A 10,861-nucleotide genomic window follows, 5' to 3' on the forward strand; every position below is an offset into this window, starting at 1 on the left:
CTTAGTATAGACTTTCACCCGCCTCAGAATGGGTGTGATTTCAGCAGCATTCCTGTGACAGCTGTAACCTCTGTTCTCACTGAATTGCTAAGATTGCTGATAAATGCCAACTGCTTGGAAGCTTTGTGAGTGACTGGGAATATGCTCCCGTGCCAGGCCATGGAAAAATGGGCTATGGAATGACCCAGACACTTAATGAATTAAAACTAGCAATTCCTCCCTATTTGTAGGCCCACAAGAGCCCCTTCAATAAGTAGACTAGATTTAAAATGAGAGTCAATCCCAGCACTTTGGGAGGCCAAGGTGAGAGGATTACCTGAGCCCACGGGTTTGAGACCAGCCTGGGCAACTTGGTGAGACTTCATCTCTACAAGAAATCAAAAAAGTAGCCAGGTGTGATAGCACATGCCTGTAGTTCCGGCTACTTGGAAGGCTGAGGCAGAAAAATCACCTGAGCCCAGCAGTGATGACCATCACTGTGGTGACCATGAGCGTGTCACTGCACTCCAGCCTGGGTGACACAGTAAGACTCCAACTCAATAAATAAATAAATTAAATTAAATGAGAATCATTCTCCTAGCCCCTGGGAGGAACGGTCAGTTTACCCATCAGAAGCCCAAGAAGCCCAGTAGAGGGCGAGAGCTGCAACCTCACCAGTCCCACACCATTCATCTTGCTCAAACTTTGGCTATTTGCAAAAGGTTGGTTGGAGAAAACAACAGAAGGTAGTCACCCTGGCTTCCTCATTAAAAGAAATGTCAGTAACTAAGGAGACAAGATGCTACATGCAGGGTGGTATCCTGAATTAGATCCTGGAACACAAAAAGGACCCAGTGGAAAAATGGGGAATCCAATTAAAGCTAGCCGCTTAGCTTATAGTATTGTACCAATGTGAATGTGTTGGTTTGGATGAATGTACCATGATTATGTAAGATGTTAACATAAAAGAAGCTGGATGAAGGGTATATGGGAACTCTGTGTACCATCTTCGCAACTTTCTGGAAATCCAAAATGATTGCATAATTGAAGTTTAAAAACAAATAAAATACATCCTTTTTTTTTTTTTTTTAAAGAGACTAGAGCCTGGCTCAGTGGCTCAGCCTGTAATCCCGTGCCTTTGGGAGGGTGAGGTGAGTGGATTGCCTGACCCCGCAGGTTCGAGACCCGCCCAGGCAACTTGGTGAGACCGCATCTCTAGAATAAATCAAAAAATTAGCCAGGCATGGTAGCGCGTGCCTGTAATTCCGGCTACTTGGAAGGCTGAGGCGGAAGGATCGCCGGAGTCCACTAGGTCGAGGCTGCCATGGCCGGGAGCGGCCACTGCACTCCAGTGTGGGCGACAGAGTGAGACTCCAACTTAAGAAGAAAAAAAAAAAAAAATTAGCCTGGCGTGGTGGTGCATGCCTGTAGTCCTAGCTACTCAGGAGGCTGAAGTGGGAGGATTGCTTGAGCCCAGAAGTTTGAGGCTGCAGTGAGCTATGGTCTTGCCACTGTACTCCAATCTGGGTGACAAATCAAGTCTCTATCTCTAAGGAATGGGTATATAGAGGTACAATTAAGATGAACAGAAGAACTCTGTGATCATTGAACTTAGTCAACAATAGAATGGACCTGGACTTCTTCATGAATAAAATTCTTGCTATGAGAGGTGTCCAGACAAAGATTTGTCAGTCAGGAATGTTGAATCCAGATTCTTACATTAGGATGGAGCTGAACTAAATGGTTTCTCTTTCTGCTTTAAGATCCTTTTTTTTTGAGTTGGAGTCTCACTCTGTCGCCCAGACTGGAGTGCTTTGGCCGCTCCCAGTCACTGCAGCCTCGACCTGGTGGGCTCCGGTGATCCTTCTGCCTCAGCCTTCTGAGTAGCCGGAATTACAGGCATGCGCTACCATGCCCGGCTGATTTTTTGATTTATTGTAGAGATGAGGTCTCGCCAAGTTGCCCAGGCGGGTCTCGAACTAGATCCCTTTTTTTAATGAGATGGGGGGGTCTCACTCTGTCGCCCAGACTGGAGTGCAGTGGCCGCTCCCGCCACGGCAGCCTCGACCAGCTGGGCTCCTGCGATCCTTCCGCCTCAGCCTTCCAAGTAGTCAGAACAATAGGCGCGCGCTACCATGCCCGGCTAATTTTTTTTTTACTGTAGAGATGAGGTCTTGCCAAGTTGCCTGGGTGGGTCTCGAACCTGCGGGCTCAAGCAATCCACTCACCTCGGCCTCCCAAAGTGCTGGGTTTACAGGCTGAACTACCGAGCCCGGCCTCTTTTTTTTTTGAGTTGGAGTCTCATTCTGTCACCTAGGCTAGAGTGCAGCGGCATGCTCACAGCCACCGCAGCCCCTACCTGCTGGGCTCAGGCGATCCTTCCACCTCAGCCTTCCAAGTAGCCGGAACTACAAGCGCGTGCTACCACGCCCGGTTAATTTTCTAATTTATTGTAAGACAAGGTCTCACCAAATTGCCCAGACTGTTCTCGAACCCGTGGACTCAGGCAATTCCTTGCCTTGGCCTCCCAAAGTGCTGGGATTACAGGCCGAGCCACCGAGACCGGCTGGTCTTGTTTTCTTAATCCAATCTGACAATTTCTGCCTCTCAATTGGGGTATTTATAGTATTTTATTTTATTTTGTATTTATTTATTTTTTTGAGTTCTGTTGCCCAGGCTGGTCTCACCCCTGGGCTCAATTAATCCGTTCACCTTAGCCTCCTAAAGTACTGGCATACAGGCTTGAATCACTGTTCCCGGCAAATATTATTCTTAATAAAACAAACAAAGCACCTGTATGAGGACCTAATCCTGAATTGTACCCCACATCTTAAAAACAAAAAATAAATAAATATTAAAAAAGGAAAATAAAAACTAAGTCTACCCAATTGCACAATATGAATTCAACTAGGAACAAAATATAATGAAGAAAATGCACCAAAGTAGCTCTGGAGGGCAAAGTAATCATTGAATTTGGTTTTCTTCTCTATATGATTCTGGATTTTCCAAATGTTTTAAAAAGAACATGTATTGCTTTTATTAAAGACAAAAATTATATTTAAAAAATAGAGAAGAATGTTGTCCTTACTCATCATATGTCCTCCTATGTCTCTGAAAACTCTACCATCTCTCTTACTCCCCTCACTGTCCCCACCAAGTTTCAGCTTTATTGGACCATTCCCATTTCCCTGAAAGGTCACACACCTATATGTCCCAGTGTTATGCGGACACCCACTGTCTTAGTTCAAGCTGCTGTAATAGAATACCATAGACTAGGAGGTTTAAACAACAAACATTTGTTTCTCACAGTTCTGCAGGCTGGGAGGCCCAAGTTCAAGGCAACAGCAGATCCAGTGTCTGGTGAGAGCTCTTTTCCTGGGTTCTTCTTCTTGTATCCTCACATGGCAAGAGTAGAGAGATCCCATGCCTCCTCCTCTTATTGTAAGGGAATTAATCCCACTTGTGAGGCCTCGTGACCTAATTACCTCCCCAAGACCCCACCTTCAAATACTATTCCATTGGGGAATAGGTGTCAACATGAATTTGAGAGGGCACAACATTCAGTCTATAGCACCAACTCTCATGAGGTCTTGAGTCCTTTGGCTTCTGTCTATATTGAATTTATCCCCACCTTCAAGGTCTTGACTAATCTCTCTGTTCCCACCACTATGCTGATATTGTAGCTCTCCATATACGTTTGTCCCCCTCATAGTGAATAAGCTCCTCGAGGGCAGGATTCTGTATGTTTTGTCTTACTACCCCTACAGTGCCATGAACATGAACAGACACTCAGCAAATATTGAATCATTCAACTGATTTTTTTTTTTGCCACTAAACAACACTTAGGGCTTAGATTAAGACAGTATATCTGAGTATGTACTCTAAAATCCAGTCTCTTGCAAATTCAAAAAGCACTATTCCAGTGACATTTCTTTTTTTTATTTTTGAGATGGGGCAGGCCAAAATGCCTGGCTAACTTTTTTTTTTTTTTTAGTAGAGATGAGGTCTCACTATGTTGCCCAGGCTGCCCTCGAAGTCCTGGCCTCAAGTGATCCTCATACCTCAACCTCCTGAGTAGCTGGGACTATATAGGTCCAGGCTAAGATACCCAGCTAATTTTATTTTATTTTATTTTTTGGTAGAGATGAAATCTTGCTATGTTGCCTAGACTTACCTCAAACTCCTGACCTGAATGATCTTCCCACCTTGACCTCCCAATGTGTATGCTGGGATTACAGGAATGAGATGCTGTACCCAGTCCTTTCAAATTTTTTTAAAAAGCTGGGTGTAGTGGCTCACGCCTATAATCCCAGCATTTTGGGAGGTGGAGATGAGAGGATTGCCTGAGTCCAGGGGTTTGAGACCAGCCTGGACAACTTGGCAAGACCTCATCTCTACAATAAATCAAAAAATTAACAAGGTGTGGTGGGAGATGCCTATAGTTCCAGCTACTCGGAAGGCTGAGGTGGAAGAATCACCTGAGCCCAACTGATTAAGGCTGCTTGGGTAACAGAGTGAGACTCCAACTAAAAAAAAAAAATTTTTTTTTTAGGTTTCAGAATGTTTACTTTTCTTATATGATGTACCCCAAAGTTAAATTTGTCAAAGGTTTTCAAATAGAAATGGTATGATCAAAGCTGTGCTTGATAATTAATACCTTAGCTGTCACTTATTGAGGGTTGATTATGCATGAGCACAATGCTGGGACTTTGCATTTAGTCCTGACAACAACTCTGAGGTAGAAGCATTTTCCCCGTTTCACAGATGATGGGAACACAGGCTCCACAAGGGAAGTCATGTGCCCCAGCTCATACAAATAGTAACTGAATAATGCCTGCAGCATCATATAGAGCACAGAATTCAAATTCCCTCTGACATGACATGAACTAGCCATATGACCTTGGGTAAATGTCTAAAGTTCTCTGGGTCTTTCTCCCCTATTCATAAAATAGTAGAGATAGCCTGATAAAACAGTTTAGAGAGATAGCTAAAAGCATAGAGTCAGAACCAGACGACAAAAGCTTTGCCACTTCTATGTGGCCTAGTTGAACAAGTGATTTAATCTGTCTGCAGGCCTGCTGCTAATGTTTGCCAGACCCAGGGCAGAAGCATAAAAGGGAAGCCCACATACCATATGGCTAAGTATTTAAGAGTTATAAATCAAAGCTAACAAACTATTTTTAAAAATATGTGTTCTATCCTCCTACCTTGACAAATATACCTCCATAACAACCTAGAAAGCCAGGTTTTGAGTTGAGAATTTTTGGATTTTTTGGAGTTCCACATGAGAACGTAGCAGAGCCAGCTCCCTTCTCTTCCCATTCCTGGATCCTGTGTGCACTCCCCAGCCCACACGCCCCTGGCCTCTTGCAGATAGCCAGCTCTGGGCAGAGGGGTGCACTCACTGGCAGAAACTTTGCCTTTGGGAGGACAGACCTAGGGAAGGGGCTGACATAGATGCTGAAAGTGGACTCAGGCCACTTTGACAGGGAATTCTAGAGTCCTGGGTACCCAGAAAGAGATCTAGGAGTGTCCAGGCTCCAGGTAGGCATATTTCTTTGACCCCAGGGAACTCTTTGCCTATGAGGAGTGGCACAGCTGGAGAAGGATCAGGGTACAGCCCTCTAAAGTGTGGGGCCTAGGACAAAGACCCTGTTTTGACATGTCTAAGGAAGGTACTGTCTGTCTCTCTGTGTCTCATTTTCCTTTAGGATGACCAACTCATCCTAAGGACTTTCCCTGTTTTAGCACTGAAAGTTCCACATCCTGGAAAAACCCTTCTGTTCCAGGTAAACCAAGGCAGTTGGTCATCTTTGTTTCCTTATCTTTACAAGTAGGCTAATAATATCTCATGAAATTGAGCTCGGTGGCTCAGCCTGTAATCCCGCGCCTTTGGGAGGCTGAGGTGAGTGGATTGCCTGAGCCTGTGGGTTCGAGACCCGTCTGGGCGGCGAGACCTCTTCTCTACAATAAATCAAAAAATCGGCTAGGCGTGGTAGCGCATGCTTGTAATTCCAGCTACTTGGAAGACTGAAGTGGAAGGATTGCCGGAGCCCAGCGGGTCGAGGCTGCAGTGGCCGGGAACGGCCACTGTACTACAGTCTGGGCGACAGAGTGAGACTCCAACTCAAAAAAAAAAAAAGAATTAGATGAGTTATACACATGGAGTGTTTAAACCAGTGCCTGCCATGTGTTAGCTATTCTATGTTAGCTACTATCATTTAAAAGATTTCATTCTACAAAAGAAAAAAGCTCAATTTCTATCATTGGAGGCTTGGAGCAAGAAAGATCTGAGTGAGGTTTTAAAAGAGGGCATAGGAAGGCCTGGTAGCTCACATCTGTCATCCCAGTGACTTGACTTGGGAGGCTCCAGTGGAAGGATCTCTTGGGCCCAGGAGTTTGAGGAATGCAATGAGCTATGATTGCACCACTGTACTCCAGCCAGGACAACAGAGCAACACTCCATCTCTTAAAAAGAAATATAAGTAAAAATAAACCTGGAGGGCATGAATCTAGCAAAGCCATCAGCTGAAGGGGAAATCCAGAAATGACCAGTGGGAAGATGTTAGTTCAATATGTGTCATATGGAGTTTGAGGGCCTTATGGGGCATCCACCAGGAGAAGTCCGTTAGGCAGTTGGAAATGTGATTTCAGCATTTGGAAGAGATCGGAGGCCAAGAAGAAGATGAGAAGTCATCTCCATTAAAGGAATCATTAGAAGATGATATAGACTTTGACCAGAGGAATGAAGGTTAGAAGATAGAGCATGGTCTGTAATTCCAGCACTTTGGGGGGCCGAGGTGAGTGGATTGCCTGAGCCCGTGGGTTTGAGACCAGCCTGGGGCAATTTAGTAAGCTCTCATCTCTACAATAAATAAAAAATAAGCCAGATGTGGTAGCGCACACCTGTAGTTCCAGCTACTTGGAAGACTGAGGCAAAAGGATCGTCAGAGCCCAGCAGGTCGACGCCGTGAGTGTGCCACTGCACTCCAGCCTGGGCAACAGAGTGAGACTCCAACTCAAAACAAAAACAAAGACAAAAGAAGATAGAGCGTGAAGACTGGCCATGGGCGGTGGCCTCTGGGCCCTCTTCCACTCACATACCATTATTTTATGTACTGCTAAGAAAAAATACTGTTGATAATTATGCCATGCTATTTATTGACTACAAGGACCAACTGATTTCAAAGATACAAAAATGTAGGGAAAGTAATACATTTTAGGATTAAGTAAATAAGATATACACCAGGTTCTGTGTCAGACATGATGGGAGAGGAGGGGGATACAGGAATGAAAAAGACTCTGCCTTCAGGAAGCTTCCAATCTCACAGTGACACCTGCATATACTTCTACCACATGACTGACTGAGGCATGTGCTATATAGTGCAGGCCCCGGAGCTGTTCTGACATCAGCTGCTGCTTGTGAAGTATTTATAGGAGTTATTAATATAGATAGAATTGACAGTCATGCTTTTCTTGGGATTTCTAGTCCTTCCTCTTCTTTTTTCTAATGCCTGCAATTTCTAGGGACAAAGACTTTCCAACCATTTTTGAATGAATTGAGTTAATGAATTAAAATGCCACATGGCAAGCGTTGAATTGGTACAACTCCTGTGGAAGGCAATTTGGCATTATCCAAATTATAAATGTGTTTGCCCTCTGACCCTGAAATACCACTTCTAGGAACATATCTTGCAGATATACTCACCCACATGGGAAATGTCACGTGAACTAGGTCATTCACTACAGCACTGTTTGAAATAGCAAATACTTGTGAATAACGTAAGAGCCAGGGTAGAGCAATGGAATATACTACATCTTGGAATATTCATACTGTAGACACCAATCATGAAATGTTCAATATATGAACAGGGAAAAGATCGCTGACATGTAACGTTAAGTGAAAACCGCTAAGCATAGAACAATTCAGGAGGCTACCATTTGTATAAAAAAGGGGGGAATGAGAATGCATAGCTACAGATTTGCTTGTGTACACTTGAAGAAACTCTAGGATACACAGGAAACTGGTAACAGTGATTATGGTAGAGGAGGGTTTGGTAGAGAACTTGGCAGATAGAGATAGAGAAGGGAGGAGAACTTATTATACTTTATTTTTCAACCCATTCAAAATGTCAAGTTAATTGAATTCTTAAAAATACCATGGGAAGGGTTAACCCAGTGATTACAATTCCCACTAAAGGGTAAAAGTCTAACAGTCATTCATTCATTCAATAACCTATAGCATATCAAGAAACTTCTCTAGCAATGATAATTAACAAATGCTCAGTACTTAAAGCATTGTGCTAAGCATTTTTATGTATACTATCTTATTTAATCTTCACCACTCCCATATAGTGCAGGTATCTAATGTTATAGTGGAGGAAGCTGAGGATGAGAAAGGTTGTTTTCGCCTACAGTTCTCTGCAAACATCCAGGTGCCACCATCCTGGGCCAGGCCCAGTGCTGAGCACTAGGGATACCAAGACAAATATACTACCCTGCCCTCCAGGACCTAATGGACTAGTGAGGGAGACAGACCTATAAAATAGCGAGTCACAGACAGGTTTTGAATAGGAATATTAAAGCACAGTGCCTGAGGATTAGGGGACAAAGGGAACAGAGAGGCTGGGGACAACAAGAAAACCTCTCCCAGGATACTCTTTGGCTAAGGACAGGCCCTGCAAGCAGCCATGTGGGAGACAAGCCCTGCAGCCTCAGGCCCAACAATGAACAAAGGCTGCCCTGGGCTCTCTGGCAGTGGCAGGGATCTGACAACAACCCGGCAGGCCGTTTGATCAGTGTAGACATTCCTTCTAGACTTTGAAGCCTGAAGTGCTCTCCTTTAGCTGTCTACACAGATCAAATAAACTGGATCACTGCCATATCTCTATCCGTAGTCACAGGCAGCTTTACAACAATCCAACCAAACCATCTGAGCAGAGGCAAAAATAATTCTCATGGGCAAAGACAGACAGTTCCAAAGTGTGAATGTTAACTCCTTGCTGCCACTTCAAGAGGGAGTAGATCCTGAAGTTAGTTTTAGGAAGCTTTCGAGAGATTCTGCCCCTTTCCAAAGTGAAGTGGCAAAGCTGCTTTCTCTCCTGATATTTGAAAGCCCTTCCTTTTCCAGGGCCCATATAAGAACAGCCACAAGAGTTGACAATAATTAGCTGTGGTCTGGCTCTCAGAAAGGCAGCCCCACCCTAAAGAGCGGAGTCATCCCACCTCACAAGAGCCTTTTTATTCATAGGATCATTCTAGGGGAAACCTTAGCCTACCCCCCTCAGTTCTCAAACAGCCATGAGTAGCTCAGAGCATTCTTGTCACAGACTGGTAGGCCTGGGCATCTCACAATAAACCCAGAAGCCAAGTGGCATCGCTAAAAAAGATTAAAAATCGACACGAGTTCTAACATCTACGTTCCTAGCTGTGGTTTCCATGGAAATAGACATCTGCTCTAAGAAGAAGAAAAGGTGGTGGGGGGGAGCAGTGTAAGTGCTTTAAAATAATCAGTGTTTTGAAAGATTTATTTCTTTTTTCTGTCACAACATTAACAGTCAGAAATGTGAGATTTTTGTGTGGCAATTTCTTGTACTTATATATATGCATCCAATGGGTGGGATCTTTCTCTTAAATTTCCAGTACAAAGACTTCAAGATAAAAAGCTGGTTCAGGGGGTAAAGACTTCTTGGTCTTGGGTTCCTTGCTCATTTGTGTTGCCTGCCTATCTGTCGCATTTCAGCCGGTGCTCATCCCTGACCCTCTCCAACTTTTCTAAGATTCCACTCAGAAAAATGACAGATGGAAGCACCTGGCCATTGTGAAACTAAGTTTGGTTTGAGAGGCAGAAGCCTTTCAGGGCTCAGAATTTGAATTATTCCCGGTCCTGTTCATAGGCTAAGTGTAAACCACTTAGAACTGGGTGTGTGGGGGGGAAGCCGACCTCACACAAGGGCGATTGTTGGAGAAAATGCTGCAATAAGCATATTTCAGGCAACAGTGCATTGCCAGTTGTTTGCTTTGTGCGGTGTGTCTGCTGCTTGTATCATCCAGTTTTCACTGTCCCAGACACCTATTAATTGTATTTTATCTCTGGCACATCCCTAGTGACTAACTAGACATGGTGGTCTTCCAAAAATAAGACTGTTGTTTCGGGAGAGTTGGTGACATTTGTTTCTTGGTTTGGGGAAATATAGACCATTCCTATGTTTAGTCAGGATCTTAAAGCAGGTGACTTGGTTCAGTGACCACCACCTGAGGACACAGGATGGGAGGAGGGGTCTGGGAACCATGAACATTTTGTTTATTTTTCCTCTTCTTGCAGGAAAAGGGGCCAGTCATTCTAAGACAGCGATGGTCAGACCAATTTCCTTTGTGCCTCTGCTGTAGGTCTGATCTATCCAGGTCAGAGGAACAGTGACCTTGTGGCTCCTTTTGTTTTGATTTTTCAAAAAGCCCAGTGCTGCTCTGGGAAGCACGTGCTACAAGAACAAAAGCGACACTTAACTGCAATCAGTGTAGTCTAGAACTGCTATTGCTCTTCCTTCCCTATCATCCGCAAAGGCTTGGCAGAACAGATGGAGTCTGCATTTAAGCCGAGTGGCTTTGTTAGACCAAAAGAGATCGAATTCCAGAGTGCCAAGCTTTCTCACACAGGTCCCTGGTCATCGACTCGGGAACCTGAGGATGGTAGCCAGAATGCACACTGAGGGATGAACCACGCCCTTGATCCGGGAGGGCTGAGTTAGAAATTGTGATGACACAACACAGGTGACATGCGGGGGCACGGGGCTATATGCAAAGGGCGTGGAGTGGCATTGTCCTGTCACAGGGGCTCTGGCGTCTTAAGCACTCGCCCAGGTGGGTCGCTGGAAGGGGCACT

Source organism: Carlito syrichta, unplaced genomic scaffold, assembly GCF_000164805.1.
Source record: "Carlito syrichta isolate Samal-C Ts95f unplaced genomic scaffold, Tarsius_syrichta-2.0.1 Scaffold301864, whole genome shotgun sequence".
Classification (NCBI taxonomy): Eukaryota; Metazoa; Chordata; class Mammalia; order Primates; family Tarsiidae; genus Carlito; species Carlito syrichta.